At 37.1% G+C, this 17,385-nt stretch overlaps 1 long non-coding RNA gene across 1 annotated transcript; it reads left to right on the top strand.

Moving 5' to 3' along the window:
- Positions 1–240: 240 nt before the first annotated feature.
- Positions 241–14,598, top strand: LOC104855493. Its single transcript, XR_778419.2, has 3 exons — positions 241–368; positions 3,335–3,425; positions 13,961–14,598. It is a non-coding gene; the product is annotated as an uncharacterized LOC104855493 (long non-coding RNA).
- The last annotated feature ends 2,787 nt before the right edge of the window (positions 14,599–17,385 follow it).

Genomic DNA, 17,385 nt, shown 5'->3' on the forward strand with positions numbered 1-17,385 from the left:
ATAACCAAGGATGGAATCCTCTGAAACTATGAGCCAAATAAATCTCTTCTTTTTAAGTTCTTGGTATCAGGTATTTGTCCTCCTGATGGAACAGCTGACTAATAGTCATGAATTCAGAAAACTCCAGATCCATTGTAGATTATGCATGAAATGCCCTTTGAATTAGGAATCACCCCCTTTCTTTACTCTGTCAGTGTCCCAGCCCATCGACACTTGAATAATGAATTCCTTTCTCCAACCCAGGCAGAGATCTGCAGGGCAGGAGAGAAGCTTGGAAAGAAGTAAATTATCTGATGCAACATGGGAAAAGTGCCTGGCATTGTGGAATATTCAGTCAGTCAAAGAAATGAACATAGAGCTGGAAACAGGTAGAACACTCAGAGTAGCAAATACAGAGAGGTGTGAGACCTGATCACAGGAGCCAAGTTCCAACTTCAAGCCAGAAATCCATCACTAGAAGAATATCTTCCAGAAATTGTGAACGAAGAAGTGGGCTGTGCACAAATGCCAAAGTCCACATGTGAGGGACAGTGGCAGCATCTGAATGGGTTGTAAAGGATAAGTGTGTGTGGGTGGAGGGTGGACAACCTCTCCAAGGTGTCTCATGAGAAACATTGCACTTGAATAGAAAGATGAGTCATTGCAGGAGGGCGGATCCAAAACAACAAAATCAAAATCCCAGAGGAGGTAGTTTGAAAAATATTGATGAGGAAAGAATATTCAATAAATGTGGTGAGTGTAGTGAGATAACATTTTAAGATACTCATGTTTTCCCCTATAATGCCTTACTATTTTCTCAACATCTCACCTGTAGCCCATTCAGGAAGCTGGGCAATTCTGGGCTTCTTGCTCACAGAAGGGATGGAACAGGATAAGGGCAAAAACAAAAGATTTTTGTTGACCTTACTTCCAAAGTCCTAGGCCTTTAGGGGATTGGAGAGGAATTTAGGCATGGCTAACATATACGCAGTGAAGGAGGAAAAGTTTTGCTTTTCAATTCCCAACTGGAGGACAAGGCATGAACTCAAGTGAGGTGGTCTCTGTATCCTGTTTTCTGGGGGAAATTTGGGGTTTAGAGAGGGAGTAAGTGTGACATTTGGAAAGAGTGGGTCATAGCCAGTTTGGTAGAGATTTTGATGTCCCTGCAGGACAAAAGATTAGAATATGTTAGGTATCCATAAAAGGAAAGAAAATAGGAGAAAGAGTCATTCTTAAGGGGCCAGGCAGAGAAGAGCTGGTCAGGTCTTTCAGTGGTGATCTGTGAGCACAAAGGTGGAACAAAAAGGAAAATAGTGTTCTAATAGTGCAGAATGTATGCTATTGAACACCAAATGGGTCCTGGTCCATGCACCACAATTCTGCAACACCCTATAAGTTATCCAAATTTAGATACAACTCTTGGGCAAGGGAGGGAACCTGAAATTATCTGAGACTAAGTTTGTGCTATCTTGGTGAAATGAAGATTTAAGATAGACACTGGGTCAAATTATTAAAATTAGGCCAAGGATGTAGCTTAGTGGTTCCATGCCTGCCTGGCAAGTGCAAGTTCTTGAGCTCAATCCCCAGTACTGGAAAAAAAATTATGAAAATCATTATAATGTTCTACTTATTTGAACATCTGAAATGTAGGCTGAGATATATTAACTACATTGGCTGTAATTATTATCACTTTCATACCAGAGTCCTTACCTGAGTCCCCTGTTTACTCAATAAAAATTGATCTCTTAAGTAAATTAAATAAACTTTAAATAAACTTTACCAGTAATTTTATGCCATTTTTGAAGTACTAGAGAGTCTAACATATGTTATAATGTGCTATTACAAGACTTCAAATTTTTAGAGACTTTTTTCAGGTGATTCAACAACTTAGTAACTCTTAGAAAGGGTCTAAGAGTCAGAAAAAAGGAAATGCAAACTACTTCATTTCTCATTCTGAGGAGCCAAGAATACCCAGTGGTACAAAACCAGAAATCCTTTCAATGAAACACAGCTGCATGCTAGTTCCCTGACCTTGAGCTAAGTGAGGCCAGTACAAAGATCATTTATATAAGTGAAAACCGTCTCTAAAAGGCAGAAGCTTTTAAGCTGCCTTTAGATCAGACAGGGTATTGGAGAGAAGCTGCGTATGGGCCCATGGAACACTTTGATGTCCATCATTTTCTCCTTGAGTTTAGGAAACCAGCAAGCTTGGAATGCTCACCCCAGTTATGTTTAGCTTTCAGATCAGTTTTTCAACTAACCCTGTGAGACACATAATTCAAATGATGATGTGTGACATATTATTGCTCCCTTCCAGAAATAAAAGACAGAGAATTTAGTTGCTGTCACAATTTCCAAATGATAGAAAAAAATTTGTTTTTGATTCTTACTTCATTGTGCTAAAAGCTTCAAAGATGTATGTTGATCTCTCAAGTTGTCTGTATAAAATATCACCTTGTCACTTACAGATAACTGTTTTCATCATAGTTTTCTTTATATAAATCTTCACAGATATTTAGCTTAAACTATTATTTCAATGCTCCTTTCATTTTGTAATCTTAAGCACTTGTGCAGAAGCACTGTAACTTGTGCTTTCCTGGTGGAGATATCTAAGACATGGTCTTTTCCCAGAAGGAGCCCCAAACCTGCTGGGCAAACAATAGGTACACAGTTAATTACATTATCCTATAACAAGTGTGGTGATGAAGACTTGGAGTTTGCACACACTGAGTATGGGATGGTTGATGGGGCAAATCTCAAACCCCCACTGATGGTGAGTATCAGTAGTAGCATACAGGCCACTGGAAGAGTCGTGTGGCAGGTGGCTTCCATGTGTAGCTCTGATGTTGTACCAGCATTATTCAAAACGGGCTGCTTTTCTCATCCCTACCTTACTATGTGCACCTTATTACTAGGGGCAGAAGTCAAAATCCAAATACCCCAGCTTAGCAGAAGACAGGTAGAATTCCAGACTGAGAGAAGAGAGCAGAATGAGAGGGGTCATTACGAGAATCAGTTAAATTAACTGAAAATTTAACATAGTGAGACTTACTGGGAAATTACTCTGTGTTTTGTTTTCATTGCTGTCTCACTTAAGAGGCTAGTGAAAGCATAGTATGTATGCCTAAGGCCCCACTTCTCTGTAAAAAGGCGAAAAAGCTTCTATTTAGGTTTGTATCCTGAGATGTCAAGATATTTGTGATGAGAAGTAGGAGCTATTGTAGGAAAATGAGAGGTAAGGACAAGTCCGTGGTATGATAAGTGGTGCGATGTGGTCACAAGGAACATCAGGCAGCCATAGAGTGAGAAACAGTTTCCTACTCCAAGCTGAACATCACTTGGTTCTCCTTTCCAGCTTACATAAACCCGTGAAGAGAAGCAAAGAAGACCAGAGAGCCCTTAGGTGATTGACGTTGGACTTCTCATGTATCTTGACAGGTGACTCTGTGAGTTGGTTCTAAATCAGAATTTCTCAACTTGGGTACCATAAATATTTTGGGTTATGTAATTATTTACTGAGGGGGGTAGTTCTATGAATTATAGGAAGTTTAGCAGTATCTGTGGCCTCTACCAATTAGATGTATACAGTACTCTACTCCCTCAGTGTTACAGCCAAAGCGGTCTTCAGGCAGTGCCAAATATTTCCTGGTGTTTCTCTTTTGAGAACCATTGTTCTAAATAAATATGAGAAAATTACATAAAAAGGCTTTGTTTGAATGCAAGCTTTGTGGTACTGGTTATACTTACTAAGTCTGCATGATAACCAATAAGCTTGAAGCATTTTGTCGAATAATTGGCCTAAGCAAACAACTTTAGTAGAGGAAGAAGACAGGAGATAGCACCAAGGAACGCCCCACAAAGAAAAAGAGACACAAGTGTAGTCAGGGAGAGATTTGGGGAAAGAGATCAATAGCACTTACCCAGTGAAAGAAGATGGATAGAGCAGGACAGAGCTGAGCTGTTGATCGCCTCAAGGGATCAGTTTTTACTACATCCTTGATGAGGAGCAGTTGGGCATTTATAGCAGCTCTTGAGTGAATATTCTTTATAATCTTTATGTATGTTACCTACAAACCATATGTATAGAGTTTCATTCTGGAACATCTGCTTTATTAAGAAAACCTCTTATTGCCCACTTAGAATCCTTGAGGTTCAGGTACTGTTCCTGGTTCTCAGGCTTCCTGAAGCTATTCTAGGTAAGCAGTGAGCAGCTCTAAGGGTGTAGCTACTCTTTTCTGCCTTAAGAAGAAAGAAAAAGAATCAATACATCCAGTCCCTTTTCCACACAATTCTAAGGCCTTTCTTGTGTGACTTAGTTCCCCTTTCCATGCTGCCTTTGATATTTATTAGAGGATCTTGATAGGAAGCAGAGGGTGGGATCCACAGGATCACTGGGGCCCTACCTGCTGCCGTGATTGTCAAGGTTTTCCCCAGACCCTGTTCTGGGCTGAAGCATCCATTTCTCAAGTTCCGTTTGCCTAGATCACATTTTCCTCAACAGACCTTTTCTCATTCAGGCTCTTCATTTGTATATTCCACTGTCACCCATTTTCTCTGAAAAATTATCACAGAAATTGGGCACAGAATTAAACCTTAAAACCTTATCTAGTAGACTGCCTTTCCTGCCACCACATGGTGTAAACTGGGTATCAGAGCACGGAAGTGACTCACTGAAAGAAACCCACTTTAAGAGAGAATATAGGACATGAAAGAGTGCAGGATGAAACAACTGGAATATTGACATTTAAAAGATGCTTCACCAGATCAGCGGAGGAGGAGAGTCAGGCATGTTCAAGGAAAAACAGGTATGAGGTGTGAAGTGTTATTCAAGGGAGCAGAGAAGGTTAGAAAGAGAATGACTGAATCCAGAGTTATGAAAGGAAAAAGCATGCTTTGGACAGGACCTCAAGACACTAACTTCTGTCTCTTAGGGAAAGACAGCTTGCAGGGTTAAAAGAGGGTTTAGAAAGAAGCTCAGGATTTTGGAAGTCTGAAGGACTTCATGCTTGCCTTACCTATTGGAATATTTCTGAATCTGGAGCCCTGGTGGGAATCCCAGCCATGGAAACAGCAGAACAAGATGACTAGTAAAACAATGAAGCTGTTCTTCACAGTGAATTCCCTCTGGAACTGTATGATTCCTATGGGGTGGAGGAGTGGACCAGCCAGAGCAGAGGAGCAAAGCAGAAGGAGGCGATCTTAATAGTTCTGTGCCATTTCTTCTGGTAGAGCACAGAGGACTCAGCTCTGTTAGGGAACTCAGTTTCCAAATCACTTTTTCTCACATTTCTGCATCTTATATTTGGATAGTTGATGAAACAGAAAACCTGCTAGTTACACATGGGAGGGTTATTTTTCTGCCTGAGGGTAATTTAATTCTCAGGGGGAGAGGATGCTATTTCTGTAAATCTTAAACACTACATGCAACAGAGAACTTAAGGAAAAAGCTTTAATTCTCTTGAGACAAGCACAAATATCTGTAGTTTCTTCTACCTTTTGTTTAATGCCATCTCATAAAGTGCTATTAAAAACAAACTTAGTGAATTGTTTGGTGCTATAAAGTTTATTTGTGTGGAAGTGCACATGCACATACTACATTTATACTCCACATGTAGTTATACTATACTCATTTTAAAAAGCACATCAGAAGATTTGGTATAGATTTTATTCAATGGAAAATAATACACACAGCTGCATTAGAAGTCCATGTGTTAAAAGACAAATAAACAACAGATTGAAAAAATTAACTACTAAAAGACTGAAATCTAGACTTTGGTAGTAGAGGCTGACTTTTTTACATATATTGTTTTCCGTCTCTAAATCAGATGGTTATTCCTAAAAATCGGGACAAAAAAGCAAAACAATACTTGCATGTTTTTCCTATTTGTGTTAAGTGGTAAACTCCACATTGTCATAATGGTATCTCTGAGGGTCTCCTTGTGAGAGAATTCTCAACCGTTATGTGTATACACTGCATTCCTTTGCACAAAGGAATTAAGCTACTTACAATCTATCTCCACTTTAAAAAATTCTACCTCCCATTGAGCCTTATTTTTCCCATCCATATTTTCTACATAGCAATCTTTTGAAAGTCCTTCACCTGAGAATTAGGATTCAATTAACATTTTTAAAGTAGGAAAGAGTTGGAGTGATTCTGGGAGAGTTTGATAGACCTACATGACCCCAATTGACCCCGTAACATCAAAGCTCAGATGCTCTCTTAGCTTTGCACATTATTTCACACATTCAGAATTGAACTTTATATAGTTCTGGAAAATATACTTTTATTTCCAAACATTGATTTATATTCTCTGCTGCAACTTCAGCTCCTAGCGGAGTATCTGGCAGATAGTAGGCATTAACTAAATATTTAATGAATAATTAGATGGGGGATATTTCTACTGCCTCACATAAATAAATGTATTCAAAGACTCAACATACTTGGTTTAGTCTAGATGTCTGAGTTTGTCAACTTTGTTCACATTGCAAAGCAAAATATTCCATGATTTTGCTAGATAAAAATTGCAACAATACTCTGGCATCCACTGCTAACAGCTATAATCCAAACGTGCAGCACATTGACAATAATATTTGTCACTATGTTGAGAGCAAAGTGGACTCAACTGATGCCTAGAATACCAGCTACCAAAGTGAGTCAACATATTCTTCCTAGGAGTTACAGGGTTTTATATTATTACAGGATTGGATAAACACAGTCAAGTTTTACCAGGGCAAAGCAAAGTATGCAGCAGTAGAAGGCTTGCTATATGTTTTGGTAGAGAACTGGAGTTTTGACCATCAATTTTTTTATGCTGTTTCAACCCCTAAAGCCTTCTACTATCTCCTCTTCCATAGGAGAGAGTCAAATGAAAGTCAGTGTTTCACAATCATAAAAACTTTCTCAGGCTGCAGATCCTCCATGTTGGAAAGTACCTTTTACAAAGATAAAATTATAATCACCTGAATTTTGACAGATATGAGGATATCTGTAATCATTATAGAAATTATAGTCATGAGTACCTATCATTGGCATGATCATTAAACAGATTCCCAAACCAATTCTTATGAATGTAACATTCTTTCAGTCATTCTCAGAGCAAGGCGATGGGCAGTAGGAAGATCTGTACTTTCAGTGAACTCATTTAGTGCTCCTTATTTCAGGATAAAAATAGTAACCTGACAACAAAAGAATAATAAAAGCATCATCTGCCCAAGTTATCAAATAAATAGCCCAATTACCCTCATCGTTTGTCAGCGGGCATTCAAAATAACCTTACAAATGGTTGACATTATTCTGTGATATAAAGAAATTGCTGCCCACTGTGTAATATTTGCAGTTTATATTTTGATTTAACAAGTTCAAGTGCCTGTTTGAAAGTGACTATTGCACCCAATGTTCCAAGAAAGATTCTGATACTATATTTGCTATTGAGCTAACTTGAACATGTGGCCACCTGGGGAGTCCCTCTGCTTGTCAAGCCCAATTCAGGAGCAGCTCTGGGTTTGTTTGGAGATTCTCAAAGCTGCTCATCAAATGAACTGTAACTAAAGTAAGGTCAGTGGTGGAACTGAGGCAATACAGACAATTGCATTGCATCAGTGCCCTTGGGGCTATGAGGAACCTTTGTGACTTGACAAGTTTCAAGTAATAATGAATGTGGCTATTGAGTAGTTTGTTAGGTTTATTCACCATTTAATCCTCGAATCCAATACACTGCCTAGCATATAGTTATTACAAATATTTTCAACAAGTTCTTGTTAAATTAATAAATTCAGAACTAAGAAAAATGGTGACAAAGACCATAGAAAAAAAGTAGAAAAATTATCATCCTTTGCCCAGATAAATTTGTTTAATGTTAACATCTTTGTTGTTTACTCTGAAATGCCTGAGATCTTTAGTATGTATTATGAATCCTCAGAAAGATTTAGTAAAATAGTTTCCTAGATTTTTGAATTTGTTCTCTAAGTACTGATCAGCATCTTTATGTAATACTTGGGCTAATGCATTTAAAGACTGTACTATATAATACATGAAGAAAATGTGCTCAAATTAAATTTTGTTTCTTTTATGGACGTACTGTGCGGACGGACTGCCACGACAGTGGAGTATATAACATTTTCTAAATATTCAAATATACTTATCCATCTATAATCTATTCTGAAATAATTGGAGCAACAAATTATTCTGTCAACTCTAAAGTAAAATAAATCCTAATTTTTAATTGGTCAAACAGTTATAAAAATAATTTAATACTGAGGAATATGTATAAGCACAAAGGGCCCAGGGGTTCTGGTGTTCATCCATTTCCAAAATGCTAGAAGGATTTGTTAATTGTTAAATGAAGATTTCCAAGCCTCATACCTCCTCCAGAGTTTCTGGTGAATGGCTGAGGGAGGCTTGGGAATCTGTATTTAAATATCACCTCAAATGATTCTACCACAAGAAAATCACTGGATACATTCTAAGTTATAGTCATATAAAGAGTATCACAATGTATCATCATCTCATCTTTTATTAATTCATACATTTTCTTTTAAGCATCTATATCATCTTTAGGTTTGGAACAAATTATAGCATTCCTAGATACGGAGTCATTACCTTATTGGACATAGCCAGCCCCTGCATAGAAAGGGGTAAAGGTTAATTCACTTTCCTTCGGAACCCATTTTTATTAGTTATTGTTAAGACCTTCCTCTTTCAGAAGGATTAACTTTTTAGATTGAATTGGGAGCTACATGAATGGTGAGGAGGGGAGAGATGCCATCTAAGCAACAGCGACTAGTGAATCCCCTTTGAGGTGGGATCCCCTCAGATTTATCAAGTTGGCAAACAGGCAGAGTTCCTGGCAGGATGATAGGTATGATAATTAGTTACATGGGCTCTGGATTCGAGATGTTTAACCTCTAGGGCCATTCTGCTACTTAACTTATTTGAGCTATAGATTTTCTTTTCCTCTTTAAATGTGAAAACAATATTATGAATCCCATATTTTTGAGGTCCAATGAGATGATTTCTGGAAAGTATGTAGTGTAGTACCTGGCATAAACTAAGCATTTAACATTAGGAATTATTGTATTGGGTGGCAGTGGCCTGAAGATCTTGTATTATAGTATTTTCCATATTAATTCACTTTACTGAAAGAGGCACTGTTATTAAGAAGTGAAACAAAACAAAAATATTTACATGGAGTTAGCTTTAGAGCTCAAAAAATTTGGAATTGAAGTTAGCTCTATCCCTCACATTTACAAGCTTGATAAAACAGAGCAAGTTAACCTATCTATACCTCTTTCAGCATCTACTCTGGGAGGACATTCTAAATTTCAGGCAACGAGCTTCAGTGTCAACACCAAGGGGTGAAGAAAAGAGAGGGAGAATTGCATTCAAGAAAAGGTTAGGGATATTCAAGAGGGCAGGTAAGGCAGGCTGTGTTCTAGAGACAATACCTGGAATTACTCTCCCAGGCAACTCTCCCAAATGGGAGGAGCCTTTTAGAAAACTGCTAGAGATAGTCCTTGTGGGTAAAGAACTTGTTAAGGGAACCATAGCAAGTTGGACAGTACCTAAAATATAAAAGCTATAATTACTGTTCTTACTGTACATATTATGCTATCAAGAGCAGGTTCTGTGTTAATCTATTTTTGTATCCTTGGATCGCTAAAAGTCAAAGAGAAATGTTTAATGCTGCAAGAAATTAACTTTTACTTAGCCTTGTGTATTCCATTCTCTGCAGTTTCTGGGTCAATTTTCAGATCTATCAGGTTTCTTAAGCCAATTACTGGTTTCAGTAAGCTTTTTCAGGTTACTAATCAGTATTTTTGATAGTAAGAACTCAAGTTTATTTTATGCATCTAGAATACTGAAGCAGAAGGTATTTCTTACTTAGGGAAAGTGTAAATAATATAAAGCAAGAGTAAATCTAGGAGCAGTTTGGAAACCACTATTTTCTATATCTATTTCACTTTTTATATATTTTAAAATGTGTGAAAGTAAAAGTAGAAAGAATACACTTAATCTTTGAATACAAAATGTTTTACTGTTTGATATGAACATGAGAAAGTTAAAACTTAGCTCAAATAAGAAAGTACTGTTTTCAGCACTGTATGAGATTTCTTGTACATTCATTGATACGCCATTTAAAACCATGTGATTTTAGTGATGGAAAATTTGTGTTACTTAAAAGGAAAGGAAATTAGGAGACATTTCTCCAAACCTCATCATCGTCTCTCTCTTTTTGTTTTTGGCAAGGGGATCTTGCACTTGTGAGGCAGGCAGCAGTACCACTGAGCTAAATCCCCGGCTTTGTCTCTTAATTTTCAAAGAAAGTAATCACAGAATAATTTAGAAATATTTACATAAAATGTTAAAAGTACTATGTTGTATTACAATATCCTTTTCAAATATCAACATACTTCAAACCTGCAATTTTCTTAATCAGAGAAGATTTCTTTCTCATTCTCTTGGTTGAGAGGCGGCAGTTGGAACGTGGAGGTTTAACCCTTGATAAGCCGGATACTTGAAGACACAGTCTGTGATAAAGAAACTACTGTACATTGCAGTCGCCTGCTTCTTGGTGCCTATGGCAGTGTGCACCGAGGCTCTGGATTCTATCTGAACACTGTGTGGCTGTGCTGCATACCTTTAAAATGGACAGACCTCCTACTGTGAGAGTTGCTAGAAAACAGCTAGGTACCTGATTAAAATCACAATATTAATTTTAGATTTAAGAGGAATTTCTTTGTTTTGCTCTTTTTGTACTGTTTTAGCTTTTCTCTATTTTAGAATGATAACATCACCAACATCCTTATATTCACTGAAAATCAAATCTGCTTTAGAATCCTCACTTGTCCCTCTCTTTCAGAGGAATTAATGCTGTAATTTGCTGCATTTGTACAGTAATTTGCCTTCTGCTGTTGCAATGTTATTTCTGCTTTTCTTTGCTGTTGACCATAATAATCAACTTTAAAATAATGAAAATGATCATGTGTGACATATTTACTCTGTTCCATGGATGGTAGCAGACACATTTTAAAACAGTCCTGTTATTATCTCTGCTGATATTTTTGAGACAAAGCTCATAAAAATTTGATTCTAGAAATAGATTTTTTTTATTTCAATTCTAAAACAATAATAAAAAGAAGGTAAAGTGGGAAAGATTGAGAGTTCTCTCTACAAATAGCACTGGACATAGGCTCTTTTACAACTGGGTTCTAGCTAACTTTTTCAATGGGTAATTTTTAAATGGTTAAACCATTTCTGTGCATAGAAAAAGGTGTAAGTTTTTCAGTCTAGTCTAACTGTGACACCAACAACCTAACACCCGATGGAGAAATATAAAAGAGAAAAAAATACTTGCCAACTTCCCATTTTCTTTGAACAGTTTAATAATTTTAATAGTACTGTTTTAATGTACAGTGGTAATAAAAAATACAGTGAATGTTTAAACTTTAAAAAATTTATTGTAGTAAAAGACACATTGCCAAGGCCCGGGGATTTGGCTCAGTAGTTCTGCAGCCTGCTTCACAAGTGCAAGGGACTGAGTTTGATCCCTGGTACCAAAAAATACATGTTGCCATTAATCTCTGTCAGAATGGAAATTTTTTTCATGAATATCTTTTCTAGGCATTATGAAAAATATGGTAGATGTCACTGCAGTGTACCGTCTAGTGGAAAGGCAAACTCATTAAACATGATGTGTCTTCACCACCTTATTCATTGGATCTGGTACCATGTGACTTCTCACTCTTCTCTGAAGTCAAAGTGACCCGGAAAGGTTTTGGGACATTGAGGCAGCCATAACAGCACAACTACACAACTAAACACACACACACACACACACACACACACACACACACACACAGGACTGCTTCAGAAGGTGGCAAGAGGAATGGAATAACTGTGCCTGAAGCAAGTGGAAGTATTTTGACATGCATTAATGGCAACATGTCTTTTACTGTAATACATTAAAAAAGTAAACACATTATATGCTTACCTGTATTGGCAATAGAGTCCAGAGAGTTTCATCAGAGGGTGGGTTCCCAGCTAAACATTTTATGGATGAATCTGCAGGTACAGACAAATGGGAAATACAAAGAAGAGGAAAAACTAGGTCATCAGCTCTAGACAAAGGTCAGATCTCCTTTTATTTACTACTACCACGCTCTAAAGTCGAACCTCATAGAATTCTTCCTCGTAACACACAGGCACACATGGCACACTAGTCTATATCACAACATGTACAGAACTCATTTCTCTGTTTCTTTTGTACATTCCTACCCAGTACACAACTCTGCAGTAGTCTTTAGGGTTGAGCTCATTGCTGTTGGTTCACAGAATTTGGCATGAAGGCATTTTCATTGGTGATTTAAGTTGCACTTGCTTCCACACTGCCCCCCCTGAGCTAGGGCTTTCTTCCATTGCTTCTTGAATATGTATTTCTCTTTCAATAAACTCATCTCCTGTTATTGGTTTTAAAGTTAATTAGTATAGAATTATAAATAAAGAAACAATATTCCCTGTATTTCTCCAGCACATGCCATATGCTGTTATTGCTTACTTTTGTCTTTATCATGCATTTCATACAGAATAATTGTCTCTGGATAGTTCTTGCTCCTGTATAAAGAAGTAGCAGTGGCTCTCTTGCATTTTTGAAATTCTGTTTTATCTTTTATACTACATTACTCTCTCATAACCAGTTCTAACTGCAAATCTATAATATTTTATGGACAATTTATTCTTTTCTTCCTGAAGTGTAAGTCTGATTTCATTTCTGTTAGCACTGCGTGCCAAGTGTTCCAATTTACAATTTTCCAGGAATTCTTTTAATGTCCAAAGCATCTGACAGAGTACACATGGGAACACAAGCTTCCATTTGCTCCAGTACATTTTCCATTATAAGATAGTGAAGTGCTTAGACCTTGGGAGCCCCCAGAACATATATAATCTCCCATAACTACTGCAAATCTCCAGCTGCTACTGTCATCACTCAAACAGGAGGGTCTCAGGTGGATCCCTGTGCAAGAGAGTCCATGTGGGATTTTAAAGCTGTGTTTGTTTAGAATTACAGATTGAACCTGCCAACACTGCCTCTTGAACATCTTCAAAATACTACTCTACTACTACTAATGATAATAATAACTCTAATATCCTGGTTTGTTTTCCTTTTCACCACAACATAAACATTGGGGAGGAAACCTCATGGTAAAGGGGAAATATTGCAAACTCAGAGTGAACAGATCTGGATTTGAATGCACCCTTATCACTTCCTGAATACCTGAGGCACTTAATGTTTCTGAGTCCCAGTAAAATGAGATTGAGATTAGAGGCTACTTCAGAGCCAGGATTATTCTGAGGATGGTAAAGTAAAAAGGGAGATAATTGCTGGGAAATTTTGAACCAGAATGAAGTGTCACAATGCTCTGAGTTGAGTCAGAGTTTACATAGTAAAGATCTGTAGGCCCAGATCTTAGAGGATGGAGATGAGGGCCACTCTCCCCTGCCTTCTCTGCGCCAACATCCTACCCCAAGCAGTTGCAGTTACTTTCCCTGGCTAGCAATTCCCTACTTCATGCTTGGAATTAGCATCCCCTAAAGCAGGAAGTATGAATGCACTCAGCTGAGGCAAAGGATGGCTTCCATCAGCACTGCTCTGCTTGGGTCACATTGGTATTTGAGTGAAGAAGTCCAACTAACAATTACATATAGAAACAGGGAGATGAGTAAGCTTAAGAATGAATCATGAGGACTCAAACAAAGGGAATTCTCCTACATAGAAAATTAGCCTTTTGTACTAGTATACCTATTATAGTACTCTTTATGAAGGGTCAAAAATTTTAAGAACTGCTCAAATATCCAGCAATAAAACAAAAAAGCAAATAGAAAATTAAATATATAACTTGATTTCAGCTGTGTAAAAATCTGTTATTGTCTTTGGGTTGTGATTTTAAGATGATTTTGCTTTTCTTAATATTTTCTCTATTTTAGATTTCCAGTCCTGGACACATTTTGAATTCAGAAAGGGGGCTTTTACCAGAAGACTGATTGGCATTCTCAAAGGGGCATTATAATGTGATATTATCTTGGCAAGTTTGCCACAGCCCAGGGTCCGCTCTCAGCTTGTCAACTTCCAGTGTTATCAGAAGGTCATCTGCCTACCCTATAATCAGAGTAAATGAAGGTTGTGGTCTCAAGAGATACTTTTATCATGACTAAGGGGAACCCAATAAATCACCCAGCTCCACAGCAGAAATCACCTCTCCAATGACAGCAAAGCTTGTGCTCATCAGCAGCTTGAACAGTGCCAGACAAACTGCTAACTTCTGGCTCTTTGTATTTCTCTCCTCCTCACAGGCAACTACCAAATGGCACCACCACTCAGGTCTGATTCAGTGAATCTTCTCAAGACACATCCGTCTAACAGGCATTCTTCTGGTTCAGTTCCGTCATGGACTAGTCACAGCCGTGGGGTGGGAGTTTTATAATAACTTCCTGGAAAATACTTGAACAGTATTATACGTATTAGCAATGATGTGCGCTCATTTCACAACTGGAAGACAAGTTTTGGAACAGATGCAGAGATTGTTTAGTTGGATTTGTAAATGCACTCATGGATGCACCTGCTTGTGAGTTTTTAAAATTCTCTTCCTAGAAAGCAATCCTTTGTCATTTCTGAGAAGACATTTGAATTTATTACATTGGTTTTACCATCTGACTTACTGTTGGAATTTGCAATGATTTTACACTGTTTCCAAAATATGAATGGACTCTCCAAGGATATTGAAACATTTTGAATTATCTGCAATAGGCTTTGGAAGCAAGATGCACAGAAGACACTCAGAGATTATACTGGGTTACGATCATTTTCTAGGAACAAGTAGCTGCTTGGAAGAACAAAGCAATCAGAATAAAATGATTTCAGAATAAAAAATATCAGTTGGTAACTTATAGATACATCTTCTCATCACTCAATCTTTGGTGTAACAAGTTTTATACCTAGAAGTTATTATAATGGTACATAAGATCCTAATGATATAATCGACAATGTGAAATAGGAAGAAAAGGGCTAAAGGTGTAGGGGAAGTGGGTAGGGTAGGGGAAAATATGAGAAAATAAAAAAAATGGAAAAAAAGTATTTGTAAATAGGAAAGGGAGGAAGGGGGTGAAGGGAGTCAGGGACAAGGGGAAAAAATTAGAACCAAGACCTGTCATGTAAGGGTACAAGATCCCAATGACGAATGTAACTGTACTGTGTACCTAAAATGTACCAATAAACTCAAAGAGAGAAAAAAAATAAACCTAGAAGTTATTGAACCCCAGGTTTTTCCTAGTGTAAAACAAATAAATCTTCTTTGGCACTTGTGAGATCTTTATTAACTTTAGCCCTGCTGTTCCTAGAAACTTAAAAAAGAAAGAAAGGTGGCTTTGATAGATACCATTTTGTGAGTACCTACCATATGCCAGAAAAATCTATGAAGATATGTATTTATCAAATGTATAATATTTTATTTTATTCTCACAGAAACCATCAAAAATAATGATACTCCTTATTTTACAGAAGGTGGGACTGAGGTTCAGAGAGATAAAGTTTGCCCAAGATTATTTTTAGTAAATATTTGCAGTGGGATTTCCAGCTGGCTCTACGATTCTATAAAATAGAATTCTCATAAGATTCATTCTAGCATTTTGTGAGAGGGCTTTATATTTTCTATTTGGCGAGTCTGGGAATCCATGAATCACAAAAAGGGAAAAATTTTAAGAATTAATTTGGCTTCATGGTCCCATGGGGAGCAGTAGGCCTGCAGCACTAGGAGGTGGCCTGGTGTTAATAAGGTGACCTTTATTACATGCTTGGGGAAACAAGGACACTATCTTCCCAAGTGCAAATTTTTACTTCGCACTTTAGGAAGGGCACAATCAAACAACCATAATAATAGTAGCTATGTTGATTAAGGATTTTCTCTGTGCCAAACTGTGCTTTGAATATTAATATGCAGTGAAGGGTAAGTATAGGCTTAACTTCAGTCAGGAATATGCCTTCTCAAGGGATGAATTAGTAAATATTTCTCTTGAGGAGTGGACTAAAGGGTGTATTAGTTGTGGAAAATAATGCCACATAGTAAATATTATAAATACAAGTATATTTTACACACATATATGTGTATATACAGTGTATATGTAATTGTATATACATATATATATAATATGTATATTTATATATATAATTGTTTATATATATAAAATTGTGGACTAAGGGTCATTTGTACCTCTCAAGAGAGTGTTAAGGAATCATTAAGAGCTTCTCCGGGAACATTTGAGTACTTGTCTTAACCAGCTGTGTTCTGAGAGGTGAATGAGAGATGTAGGAAAGAAAATACAAATCTTGTGCACAGATTTGGCTCATTTGCAGCAATGAACATGATGGATCTGGCAATATGACATGTAAATTACATGACAACATAAATGACTACAAAATAGAAATTGATGAAGGATTAGGCTTTAAGGTTTTCTTTTTCTGTTGTAGATTCCTTTTGTGAAATAAGGGTAGTGTTTCCTCAGACATCATGGCTCAGGTCTACTCCTTTGTCACATTTGCAGTGTACAGCATCAGTGCATACTGTATGCACATGTGGGCTATGTAAGTAAGAGATGGATCTTTCTTTCCCAAGTACTAATGGCTTCTTTATTTTCTGTCATTCAAGATTTAACAGAGAAGAATCTTCTCTAGTTTTAACAAACACCTCTAGTTCCATAGTTTCCAATGTTTCTAGAATGTGATTCCTTTACACAGCCAATGGCATTTTCTATTTTCCATGGACTCCATGCTATATTCTTTCCTGGAGCAAATTTCTTATGGATCATCTTCAGAATTTGGTGTTAACAGAGTGACTAAATTAGGCCCCAGGAGTATGAAATTTGTATTTTCACAATTCTTGGGTCTTAATGTGACTTCGTCAAGTTACCCCTTTGGAGTATGGATGTAAGTCAATCTATGATTCTATATAAACCACACTGCTGAGAAAAGTTACTATATACATTAAGGAATGTGACATACTCGTAGTAATAATGAAGTACAGTTATTGTCCCACTTATTTTTTGTAATAATTTAAACGATAACATTTTATAATTCCCTAGACATTATACTTTGCATGATTTCATTTAATCTTTGCAACAGCATGAGTTAGGCATAGCTATGCTTATTGTGCCAGTGAGAAAATTTTGACTCAGAAAGGTTAGATAATTTATTTATGGCCACAGAACTATTATGTAGCAGAGCCAGAAGTAAAACCTGGTTTTGTAGTCCTAAATCCTGTGTCCTTCCCCAAAGGTGACTTGGCTGTTTAAAAAAACATTTTGATATAGATCTTTGGGTTTTATACAGGACACTTTGAAAAAGGTAATAATAACAAATT

The sequence above is a fragment of the Fukomys damarensis genome, unplaced genomic scaffold (genome assembly GCF_012274545.1).
Source record: "Fukomys damarensis isolate Sample0158 unplaced genomic scaffold, DMR_v1.0_HiC HiC_scaffold_36, whole genome shotgun sequence".
NCBI lineage: Eukaryota > Metazoa > Chordata > Mammalia > Rodentia > Bathyergidae > Fukomys > Fukomys damarensis.